Below are 13,442 nucleotides of genomic sequence, written 5' to 3'. Positions count from 1 at the left end.
CTTAGGAATATATCTACCTAAAGAAACAAAAGACTTATTTATAGAAAACTATAAAACACTGATGAAAGAAATCAAAGAGGACACAAACAGATGGAGAAATATACCGTGTCCATGGATTGGAAGAGTTAATATAGTGAAAATGAGTATACTACCCAAAGCAATCTTTAGATTCAATGCAATCCCTATCAAGCTACCAATGGTATTTTTCACAGAACTAGAACAAATCATCTCACAATTTGTATGGAAATATAAGAAACCTCGAATAGCCAAAGCAATCTTGAGAAAGAAGAATGGAACTGGAGGAATCAACCTGCCTGACTTCAGGCTCTACTACAAAGCCACAGTCATCAAGACAGTATGGTACTGGCACAAAGATAGAAATATAGATCAATGGAACAAAATAGAAAGCCCAGAGATAAACCCACGCACCTATGGACACCTTATCTTTGACAAAGGAGGCAAGAATATACAATGGAGAAAAGACAATCTCTTTAACAAATGGTGCTGGGAAAACTGGTCAACCACTTGTAAAAGAATGAAACTAGAACACTTCCTAACACTGTACACAAAAATAAGCACAAAATGGATTAAAGATCTAAACGTAAGACCAGAAACTACCAAACTCCTAGAGGAAAACATAGGCAAAACACTCTCCGACATAAATCACAGCAGGATCCTCCATGACCCACCTCCCAGAATGTTGGAAATAAGGGCAAAAATAAACAAATGGGACCTAATTAAAATTAAAAGCTTTTGCACAACAAAGGAAACTATAAGCAAGGTGAAAAGACAGCCTTCAGAATGGGAGAAAATAATAGCAAATGAAGGAACAGACAAACAATTAATCTCAAAAATATACAAGCAACTCCTGCAGCTGAATTCCAGAAAAATAAACGACCCAATCAAAAAATGGGCCAAAGAACTAAACAGACATTTCTCCAAAGAAGACATACAGATGGCTAACAAACACATGAAAGATGCTCAACATCACTCATTATTAGAGAAATGCAAATCACAACCACAATGAGGTACCATTTCACACCAGTCAGAATGACTGCTATCCAAAAGTCTACAAGCAATAAATGCTGGAGAGGGTATGGAGAAAAGGGAACCCTCTTACACTGCTGGTGGGAATGCAAACTAGTACAGCCACTATGGAGAACAGTGTGGAGATTCCTTAAAAAACTGGGAATAGAACTGCCATGCTATCCTATGCTATGCTAAGTCGCTTCAGTCGTGTCCGACTCTGTGCGACCCCATAGACGGCAGCTCACCAGGCTCTGCCGTCCCTAGGATTCTCCAGGCAAGAATACTGGAGTGGGTTGCCATTTCTTTCTCCAGTGCATGAAAGGGAAAAGTGAAAGTGAAGTCGCTCAGTCGTGTCCGACTCTTAGCGACCCCATGGACTGTAGCCTACCAGGCTCCTCCGTCCATGGGATTTTCCAGGCAAGAGTACTGGAGTGGGGTGCCATTGCCTTCTCCGATAGAACTGCCATATGACCCAGCAATCCCACTGCTGGGCATACACACCGAGGAAACCAGAATTGCAAGAGACTCGTGTACCCCAATGTTCATCGCAGCACTGTTTACAATAGCCAGGACATGGAAGCAACCTAGATGTCCATCAGCAGATGAATGGATAAGGAAGCTGTGGTACATATACACAATGGAATATTACTCAGCCATTAAAAAAATACATTTGAATCGGTTCTATTGAGATGGATGAAACTGGAGCCCATTATACAGAGTGAAGTAAGCCAGAAAGAAAAACACCAGTACAGTATACTAATACATATATATGGAATTTGAAAAATGGCAACGATAACCCTATATGCGAGACAGAATGAGAGACACAGATGCATAGAACAGTCTTATGGACTCTGAGGGAGAAGGTGAGGATGGGACGTTCTGGGAGAATAGCATTGAAACATGTATATTATCATATGTGAAACAGAACACCATTCCATGTTCGATGCATGAGACAAATGCTCAGGGCTGGGGCAATGGGATGACCCAGAGGGATGGGATGGGGAGGGAGGTGGGAGGGGGGTTCAGGATGGGGAACACATGTAAACCCATGGCTGATTCATGTCAATGTATGGCAAAAACCACTACGATACTGTAAAGCAATTAGCCCCCAACTAAAATAAATAAATTTATTTAAAAATCAGAGCAGGCTTTCCTATACATATTGTTTTGCAATAAAGCTTTGAAAAGCCAGATGAAGAAAGCTGTCAGCATTGATGATCAGTGACTAGACAATGTCTAAGATACAATTTATTGTGTGTTCACTGTGATTGATTTTTTGGAACTGGCTACTGGACCAAGAATCCAAGAATCGAGGAGGCCTGATGCTGGTTCTATAATGACCTTGGGCAAATCACTCCCATTCAATGGAACCTCAGTTTCCCTATATGCAAAATGTCCCTTCTAATAACATTCTGTCATCTTTCCTTTGTGTGTTCCCATCTTCAAGGCCCTGGAAATGCTAATTGTTCTCACATGGTCATTTGTAAGTCAGACAATGGGAGTATGGCACATATGATCGAGTGAAATTTACCACCTGGTCCTTTGTGGCTAATAAGCTAGGGGTTAGGTCAAAGGCCTGTGTGTGTGTGTGTGTGTGTGTGTGTGTGTGTGTCAAAATCTCCCTCCTTTTCCTGAGGCTGGGAGCTATAGTGGAGTTCAGAGGTCAAGTCATATCACAGGGAATGACTATCTCAGAGAACATGATATAAATAGGGCATAGAATGAGATTGGGATCCTGGCTCTGCCACTTACTAGCTATTAGCAACTTGCAAGTCACCTAACCTCTAGGAACCTCAGTTTCTTTATTTTCAAAATGGCTATAACTGCAGAGTTGTTGTGAAAATCAAGTTGATTTATTCAACACATATTTGTTGAGTGCTGACTGTATGCTAGGCATTGTTGGGGGCTGGTAATCCAAGATGAAAAAAACAGACTGGATTCTTTTCTTTTAAGAAGTTTATCATTCAGTGGGAAATCAGACAGGTAATCAAGAGGTAAATAAATACACACAAAATAATTAGATGCTATAAAAACAAATAGAGTGTTAAGATGGAGAATGATGGTGGGAGAGGTTCCTAATTTATTTATTTCCTTATTTTAAAGTTTTCACTTTTCAGTCACATTGAGACATGTGGCATCATAGTTCCTGGATCAGGGATTGAACCGGTACTCCCTGCATCAGAAGCAGCGATATTAACCACTGGACCACCGGGGAAGTCCTGAGAGGTTCCTAATGTAGATGGGGTTGTCAGAGAAGATTTCTCTGGGAAGGAGGAGAAGTCAGCCACGTTGGCATAAGGTGTTGGCTGTTGTAAGGTGTTGGCAGGTGCACAGATGGGGACAGTCTAAGGAGAAGTAACAGTGTGTCCCTTGAGATGTGAGAGACCGAAAGATATGGTGTGCCCATAAATGCCTTGTCAATGATGTGACGCTGTAAGAATATAGGAGATTCATGTTAAATTACCTAGTGCCATGTCTTTGGCTGCCCTTCAGTCTTCCCCATATTTCTGCTCTCTGTCCCTTACAAAAAGTGTCCCCACTCCAGTGTTGCTTCAGGACTACTACTGCCCAGATGTGCTTCCCAGGGGGCATGGTGGTAAAGAATCTGCCTGCCAGTGCAGGTGAAGCAGGAGACATGGGTTCGAACGCTGGGTCAGGAAGATCCCCTGGAGGAGGAAATGGCAAGCCACTCAAGTATTCTTGCTTGGGAAATCCCTTGGACAGAGGAGCCTGGTGGGCTATAGTCCATGGGGAAAGAGTCAGACACGACTGAGCACGAATGCACGCATTGCACAGATGGCATTTTCTCATTTGGGGGTAGATGTGTATGGAGGGAGGACAGTGTGAATGAGTTTAGCTTGTTCCCATGTGTGCCTGGGAGAGCAAGGAGGAAGGCTGGCCTGTCACCAGCTTGCATGAGAACATCGCCTGGATCACTAGTCCCAGTGATTAAATTAAGCCAGTTTCACAAATAAAATCAGTTTGCAACTCCGAGTGGGGGACCAAGTGATCTGGCCTGCTTTCCTTGCTCTGCTTTTTCCAAAGATAAAAAGGCTTGCAAATTGTGACATCCATATCAAATGCTAATGGCACGGTGGGGACTCTCCAAGAGAACTGATAAATTTCTCAGACGGAGGGCAGACTATTAAGAGAGAACAGCTCCAGATGTAATTGTTGGTGCTCGAATCCAAGGAACGCTAACACTTTCGAGTGCTCAGAAGTGAAACTCCAGGAAATAAAAAGCCAGGGAGGCATTTGATCCAGAAGAAGAAAACAAAAGCCAGTCACCTTCAGTTTTCTCCAAGGACCTGAGCTCCAACGTGACAATGCTAGTAACAAAACAATACTATCTGAAACGCAGGTCATAACAAAAACAACAAAGATACCTAATCTATAAAAACAGCACGTTCAGCCCTGCTAAGGCTTAGTGTGTATGTGTGCTCAGTTGCTCAGTTGTGTCCTACTCTTTGTGACCCCATGGACTGTAGCCTGCCAGGCTCCTCTGTCCATGGAATTTCCCAAGCAAGAATGCTGGAGTGGGTTGCCATTTCCTCCTCCAGGGGAACTTCCCACCCAGGGATTGAACCCCTGTCTCTTGCATCTCTTGCATTGGCAGGCGGATCCTTTACCACTGTGCCACCTGGATATCGGCAGGACTGAAGAAGGGAAGTCAAGTCCTAGAATGGGCATGTGGTGTGAAATATCACATGACTGTTCAGTCACAGCAGGACCCGGGATGGCAGCACCCAGGCTTTGGGTCCCCTTGTCCTTCTCTCCTCTGTACTATATTCCCCACCACACATCCAGGCGAGGTGGTGCTTGTGTGTTTCCTCCATTTCATGGTGTGGGGCCAATACTACCCAGCATTATAGAGTCTGAGAATCAGGATAGGAAACCTCAGGTGTGTAATCCATCCAGTTCTCCTTCCAACTTGTGCCCGTGCTCTCAAACGTGAACAGGTGTTGGCATGTGCCCCCTGGGATAGGACCCGGGCACTGGTGTGGTGCAGTGGGCAGCTGCATCCCCAAGCAGGTGGGCTCTCGGCTGTGCCTGACAGCCACAAATAACTGCATTAAAGTACCCACCTTAATGGGGAATAAATTGGAGGATCAGGTTAAAGGAGTCCATGCGAGCAATTTGCCATGTGTTCCTTCGAGGGAGACTTGGCGGAAGGAGCTGAGGCCCTCATTTCCAATTAAGATTGTTTCCCGCCATGGCTCTTAGAGGAGTTGAAGTGATGAGGTGAAGGGGTGCTAAATAGGATGGAGCTGCAGATAGAAGAAGTGTCTACTCAGAGGGCCTGGAAAGAGAAATGGAGGCTAGACACCAGCCCTCCTAGAGCCTTTGCTCCTCGCCCAGGACCAGCGCTGTCCGGCTCAGGGGCTGCATGTTCTCTTTTGGGCTGCGTTCTGCTACACGTGTTCCTTGATTGTGCTCTGGCTGCACCAAACAGACTCTTTTCTGCCAGAATGAAGAAAGCTGAAGTCCAGTCAGTTGGTGATCCCCTGTCCCCTACTCCCCATCTACATTCTAGGGAATTAACACAGAGCCAAGGCTTATGGCCCTTTAGGCGTCTATTCCCACAGGTGTCCACCCAGGCATGGCTACTCCCCTGCCCTGGTGCTGGGCCCCTGGAAGGCAGGCTTCTGATGATTGCTTTCTGGTCCCATCAGGTCCCATCAGGCCAGGGGCTCCTCTGCTATTTCTGTGCCATTTAATGGAGGAATGGAGATCATCCAGCTGCTTCGTTGTCCTGCTGGAACGTGGAAGTTACTGCAAGAATGAATGTCACTCAGATATACTATTTCCCCTCTGTGTGCTCAGTCATGCCCAACTCTTTGCCACCCTGTGGGCTGTAGCCTTCCAGGCTCCTCTGTCCATGGAATTTTCCCTGGCAAGAATACTGGAGTGGGTTCACGTTTCCCACTCCAGGGGATCTTCCTGACTCAGGGATCAAACCGGTGTCTCTTTCATCTCCTGGATTGGCAGGCAGATTCTATACCACTGTACCACCTGGGAAGCCCTCATTTTCCCTCTGAGTTTATTCATTTCTGTAGAACCTATGCATTAGAAACGGAATTGTGTGCACCGTCAACTTTAGATATTGATACCTTAACTCCCAATGAGACTATGTATATGGAGATGGGGCCTTTAAGGAAGTCAGTCAGTCAGTTCAGTCACTCAGTAGTGTCTGACTCCTTGCGACCCCATGAACTGCAGCATGCCAGGCCTCCCCGTCCATCACCAGCTCCTGGAGTTCACCCACACTCATGTCCTTTGAGTCGGTGATGCCATCCAACCATCTCACCCGCTGTCGTCCCCTTCTCCTCCTGCCCTCAATCTTTCCCAGCATCAAGGTCTTTCCCAATGAGTCAGCTCTTCGAATCAGGTGGCCAAAGTATTGGAGTTTCAGCTTCAACATCAGTCCTTCCAGTGAACACCCAGGACTGATCTCCTTTAGGATGGATTGGTTGGATCTCCTTGCAGTCCAAGGGACTCTCAAGAGTCTTCTCCAATGCCACAGTTCAAAAGCATCAATTCTTCTGCGCTCAGCTTTCTTTATAGTCCAGCTCTCACATCCATACATGACTACTGGAAAAACCATAGCCTTGACTAGATGGGCCTTTGTTGGCAAAGTAATGTCTCTGCTTTTTAATATGCTGCCTAGGTTGGTCATAACTTTCCTTCCAAGGAGTAAGCGTCTTTTAATTTCATGGCTGCAATCACCATCTGCAGTGATTTTGGAGCCCAAAAAAGTAAAGTCAGCCACTGTTTCCACTGTTTCCCCATCTATTTGCCATGAAGTGATGGGACCAGATGCCATGATCTTAGTTTTCTGAATGTTGAGCTTTAAGCCAACCTCTTCACTCTCCTCTTTCACTTTCATCAAGAGGCTCTTTAGTTCTTCTTCACTTTCTGCCATAAGGGTGGTGTCATCTGCATATCTGAGGTTAAGGAAATAATTAAGGTTAAATGACTTCCTAAGAGTGGGGTCCTGATCCAATAGGACTGCTGTCCTTAGGAGAAAAGAGGCACCAGGTATCACTCTTTTTCTCACAAGCACAGAAGAGTGGTTTTGTGAGGACGCACCAAGAAGGTGGCCATCTGCAAGCTGGGAAGAGAGGCTTCACCAGAAACCTACCCTCTGGCACCTTGGCCTTGGATTTCCAGGCTCTAGAACTGTGAGAAAGTACGTTACTGTTGTGTAAGCCTCCAGTCTATGGCTGTTTGTTCTGTCATCCTGAGCCAACCAATCCATCATCCTCAGAGGGGATCTGGAGCATGGTGTTGTCTGTTCTATGTACCCTTAAAATGTCTGATTCTTTTTAAAATTTTAATTAATTAATTGATTTTATTTGACTGTGCTGGGTCTTAGTTGCTGCATGTGGAATCTTTAATTGTGGCATGTGAACTCTTTAGTTTTAGCATGTGGGATCTAGTTCCTTGACCAACGATTGAACCCTGGTCCCCTGCATTGGGAGTTTGGAGTCTTAGCTACTGGACCACCAGGGAAAGCCCCAAATCTCTGATTCTTATCCTATCCCCTGGGTCAAACAGCGTGCTGCAATTTAGGTGTAAATATAAGAATGGAGTCAAATGATAAATTTAGAAAAAAAAATCATATTGATAAAGGATTCATAGTTGTAATATACAAAAAGCTCTTAAAAATCAACAAAAAGGTAACCAAACAGACACATAAAGGATTTGTATAGGCAGCTCACAGAGGAGCAAATCTAAAGGCCAATTTAAAAAATGCTCAAACTTTACTGCAAGTCAGAAAAATGCAAATGAAAGTAGAATTTTGAATTATCACTTTACACTCAGACTGGCAAACAGGAAGACCAATAATATCTACTGGTGGAGGAGATGAAGGGCAGAGGGAATTTACACACACATTGCTGAAGGAAATGTAAATTGTTTCAGTCTTTTTAGAAAACAATCTGGCAATAGCTAGTAAAATTAAAAAATTCATATCCCCTTCTACCCAGCACTCCCACTTATGGGAATTTATCTCATGGAAATAAAAGTGGTGGTGAGTAAGAGTGTATATGCAAAGTTGTTTCAAAGGGAGTGCCCATCAGTGGGGATAATTGAATAAATTACAGTACACCCATACTATAAATATTATGCAGACATTAAAAATGAATGAACTCTCAAGCCAATAATTTGGGGAAATTTATACAAAGTATGAAACAAGCAGGATGTAGAAAAGTGTGTAAAAATGATCTTTTTTTGTAAAATAATGACAACCTTTATTATATAAGTATATGGGTTGGGAGGAGAAAGGAAAGGAGTAAGTCTTCCCAAGTCCCCCGCCCCCAACATACTAATCTAAGATAAACACACACATACACACACACACACACAGATGATGTTTATGAGAAAATGAGCTTGTAGGATATGATTCTATTCAATAATGCAGGATACATCAAGACAGGCATGAAGAATGGTCTCCAAATCATTATTTCTGGGCTGAGAGACCTTAGATAGCTTCTGTTTTTACTATACTTCTGTGTACAGTTTGGTGTTTCCAGTAGTCATGTATGGATGTGAGAGCTGGACTGTAAAGAAGGCTGAATGCCAAAGAATTGATGCTTTCGAATTGTGGTGCTGGAGAAGACTCTTGAGAGTCCCTTGGACAGCAAGGAGATGAAACCAGTCAATCCTAAAGGAAATCAACCCTGAATATTCATTGGAAGGACTGATACTGAAGCTGAAGCTCCAATACTTTGGCCACCTGATGTGAAGAGCCAACTCATTGGAAAAGACCCTGATGCTGAGAAAGACGGAGGGCAGGAGGAAAAGGGAGTGACAGAGGATGAGATGGTTGGATGGCATCACTGACTCAATATACATGAGTTTGAGCAAACTCCAGGAAATGGTGAAGGACAGGGAAGCCTGGTGTGCTACAGTCCATGGGGTCACCAAGAGTCGGACACAACGGAGCAGCTGAGGAACAACAAAAATGTATGGTTTGAACAAATTGTAATGGGCATTTGTTTTTATGATAATAATGTATTTTACTTTTTGAGATATACTTGATTAGCCCACCTCTGATGATTCCCTCTTTTTCTAGCCTAGCCCACTTCAGTGTTGCACAGAGGTCATTTCATCACTCCTCCAAGATCGGGGACATGGGAAAAACTTAGATGCACTTTCTGAAGAAACTCAGGTTTGAAGCATCAAATCCCATATTTCCCTTTCAGCCCCATCTCCTGCTTTGGATCCTGATGACTAAGGAAGGTTTCAGACTTTGGTGATGAGTCTCACAGGGTCCCACCTCCCACTCAGGACTGTTGCGCCAGCTGCCTTTGAAGCTCTGCAGGAGCCAGAGCCCAGTCTTCCTGGGGTCCCAGCCTGCTTTTCTGGATTCTGTTTCAATTTCCAACTCTCTCCCTCAACTCATGACAAGTGGTCCTCCTTGGTTAGGAATCATAGGAATTCTGCTATCTCTTTCTCAAAAACATCTTCTCAAAAGCTTTCCTTAATGCTCAAATTCCTTAATTTCCTCAATTCCCTCAATTCCAAATTTTCTGAATCATCTTTCAGAGTATTTTTTTGTCTTAATCCCTTGGTCCACTTAGGTTTTATCTTCATGTGTGTGCATGCTAAGTCACTTCAGTCATGTCCGACTCTTTGTGACACTATGGACTATAGCCCACCAGGCTCCCCTGTCTATGAGATTCTCCAAGCAAGAATACTGGAGTGGGTTGCCATGCCCTCCTCCAGGGGATCTTCTCGACCCAGTGATCGAACCTGCATCTCTTTTGTCTCCTGCATTGGCAGGTGGGTTCTTTGCCCACTTGCCACCTCAGAAGCCCTTTATCCTCACATTCCTATGCTACTCCTGATGTACCTCCTCTACTAAGAGGTCCTGGCTGTTTGGACAGGGCTGGGAGGAGGCTTCCAGAAGGCCTCATAAGGTCTCCCCAGGGTAGGAGAGCTGGAGAAAACCCAAGCCAGTACCCCCAGGAGGAGCACAGAGAGGTGCCATAAAGAGTGAAGACACACAGCAAAGTGAGAGGCAGGAGCAGAGGTCATTCAGTGAGCAATGAAGCCTGGAGTGAGCAAGGGGTGGCAGCTCCTTGGAAACAGCCCTGTTACTCTTGTGGGTTCAGGCCTCTGAAAGGTTCAAGGTTGGAGGGCAGTCTCCATCGGTAAAAGTGATGTTGCCTTGAGTTGAGGGCTGTATGTATTGAAGGAATCAGGAAAGATTTTAAGGAGTGTAACTCTAATTGGAATCTGGAGAATGGAGGTATTTCTTGTGTTTTTGTTGTTTTTTGTGTGTGTTAGTCACTCAGTCGTGTCCGACTCTTTGCAACCCCATAGACGACTGTAACCCGCCAGGCTCCTATGTCCATGAGATTCTCCAGGCAAGAATGCTGGAGTGGATAGCCATTCCCTTCTCTAGGGGATCTTCCTGACTCAGGGGTCCAACCTGGGTTTCCTGCATTTCGGGCAGATTCTTTACCATCTGAGCCACCAGGGAAATTTTGTTTTTTAAGCTGATGCATATTTTAGATCTTATCATGTTAAAGCTGAAAAGGACCTCAGAGGTAATCTGACTGTGCTGTCTGGCATCGCCTTTGACCTCATAGGCCACTGATCACTTGGAATGTAGCTGGCCAAATTGAGATACCCTGGTAGTGTGAAATGCACATCCGATTTTGGAGACTTAGCAGGAAAACAATAATGTAAAATATCTCACCCCAAATTCTTTATATTGATTACACATTGCATTTGGGGGATAGATTGGGTTAAACCCGATGTATCATTACAATTGATTTCAGCTCTTTTTCTTTTTTTCTTTAATGTGGCAACCGGAAACTTTCACATTTCATATCTAGCTGGCATTGTGTTTTTTTTTTTTTTTTTTTGGACATTGCTGCTATAGACCAGGGATGGACAAATCTTTTTTGTAAAGAGTCCAACAGTAAATATAGAGACTACAGTCTCTATCCCATCCACTCAATTCTGCCACTAAAGTGCGGAAGCAGCCACACACAATACAAATTAAGGGTCACCAAGGGGGAGAGGGAGGGATAAATTAGGCAATTGGGATTGACATGTACACACTACTGTATATAAAATAGATAACTAATAAGGACCTACTGTATAGCACAGGGAACTCTACTCAGTACTCTGTAATATGGGAAAAGGATATAAAAAAGAGTATATATATATGTATATACATGTATGATTTACTTTGCTGTACAACAGAAACTAATACAACATTGTAAATCAATTATACTTGAATAAAAATTACTTAAAATTGTGTATGTTAGAAAACAACAACAGCAAACTGTATTATGGATACTAACATTTATATATACTTTTCATGTGTCGCAAAATATTCTTCTTTTGATTTTTTAAAATTATTTATAAATACAAAAAGGCATTCTTCACCTGCAAGTCACACAAAAATAGGCGACGGATCAAATTTGGCTGACCTCTGGCCTAGACCAGTCCCCTAATTATAGAACTGGGATTGTTCATGCTTGGAGAGAGAGGGGGCTACCCAAAGTCAAGGTCAGCTAATACCATAGTTTACTAGGTTGTCTGCCTGCTTCCTTTACTTCTTTTTTCAGTAAATAAATAAGATAGTAGGTGTTCCTCTATGGATAAAAATACTACCCTCTGAATGTTTAAAGTCCAGCTAAAGATGTATTTATTGTGACTATCCTTTATAAAAAATATAAATTTATTGCAATTCCTCCCAAAGACTTCTTCGAGTTAAATCCAACTAAAAGAGGTTCAAATATTTCTGTTGGCAGTTTTTGTGTCTGCAGCATCTCTTCTGGCCAATGGTAAGAATCTCCAAGACTAATGTTTGCTAGGAGTTCTCAAGCTCTAACAAGAAAGTGAGGCCTCTGTAGGCTCTCAGAAAATACTGCCATACTCGCGGCAGCTGAATCTGGATGTATCTGTTAAATACTGAATGTAGAGAAAAGTTAGAGTTTAGCCTCCATTCAATTGGCAAGAAAAACCTAATTGATCCTTCTTGGGCAGTGGATTCCATCTCCCACCCTCAAGTCCTCTTACTTAGCAGGGCTGAGTTGGGCACCATGCTGGCTTTTCTGCTCCGATTTGTGACTGCTCCAGGATCAAATGGCTTTCAGTCCACTTGAACTTCAAGTGCCCTCTGGGCAGAGATTTCAGCAAGAACAACATTTCATGGCCCTCAAGTCTATCATCTGGATTGTGTCCCAAACGTGTCTTGCCTTTTACCCCCAATCATACCTGGTATTCCATTCTCGGGTGAATTTTCAAGTCTCTTCTTCCAGGAGCGTAGGATCTTGTTGAGGCCTGTTTAAAAATATGATCATTACCAATTAAAAATATCATGAAATACTGAAGGTGTAGGAATGCTTATAGATTAATATAATGCCTGCTTATGTACCCATTACTCACAATTGACCGTTCCCTTGTGGACCATTCCCCGTGGCATCTCCCCACCCACTGCCCCAGGTAATCTCACCTTGATTTGGTGTTTTTCATTCTAATTCATTTCATTTCTGTTATATATATATATATATATATATACACACATATATATATATATATGCATGTGTGCTAAGTTGCTTCAGTCAAGTCTGACTCTTTGCAACACTATATGTACTGTAGCCTGGCCAGGCTCCTCTGTCCATGAGATTCTCTAGGCAAGAATACTAGAATGGATTGCCATTCCCTTCTCCAGGGGATCTTCCCAATCCAGAGATCGAACCTGCATCTTTTATGTCTCCTGCATTGGCAGGCGGGTTCTTTACCACTAGCACCACCTGGGAAGCCCCTATTATATGTATATGTATGCTGCTGCTGCTGCTGCTAAGTCGCTTCAGTCGTGTCCGACTCTGTGCGACCCCATAGACGGCAGCCCAACAGGCTCCGCCGTCCCTGGGATTCTCCAGGCAAGAATAATGGAGTGGGTTGCCATTTCCTTCTCCAGTGCATGAAAGGGAAAAGTGAAAGTGAAGTCGCTCAGTCATATCCGACTCTTAGCGACCCCATGGGCTGCAGCCTACCAGGCTCCTCTGTCCATGGGATTTTCCAGGCAACAGTACTGGAGTGGGATGCCATTGCCTTCTATGTATATGTATATGTATATGTATATGTATATGTATATGTATATGTATTGCTGTTGTTGTTCAGTTGCCCAGTTGTGTCCTACTTTTTGTCACCTCATGGACTGTAGCACTCCAGGCCTCCCTGTCCCTCACCATCTCCCAAAGTTTGCCCAAGTTCATGTTCATTGCATTGGTGATGCTGTCCAGCCATCTCATCTTCTGATGCCCTCTTCTCCTGCCCTCAATCTTTTGCCAGCATAGGGGGCCTTTTCAATGAGTCATCTGTCCATATCAGATGACCAAAATACTGGAGCTTCAGCTTCAACATTAGTCCTTGCAGTGAATATT

The 13,442-nt window shown here is 43.7% G+C and overlaps 1 protein-coding gene across 2 annotated transcripts in view; it reads left to right on the top strand.

The window, feature by feature from the left end:
• Positions 1-13,442, top strand: part of LOC145538615 (dynein light chain roadblock-type 1-like) — a 518,123-nt gene that overhangs the window by 128,071 nt on the left and 376,610 nt on the right. The window lies entirely within an intron of this gene.

Source organism: Giraffa tippelskirchi, chromosome 1 (genome assembly GCF_054371585.1).
Source record: "Giraffa tippelskirchi isolate mGirTip1 chromosome 1, T2T-mGirTip1v1.2.pri, whole genome shotgun sequence".
Lineage (NCBI taxonomy): Eukaryota > Metazoa > Chordata > Mammalia > Artiodactyla > Giraffidae > Giraffa > Giraffa tippelskirchi.
Note: the sequence above shows the minus strand (reverse complement) of the source record. Positions and strands in the feature narration are given on the sequence as shown.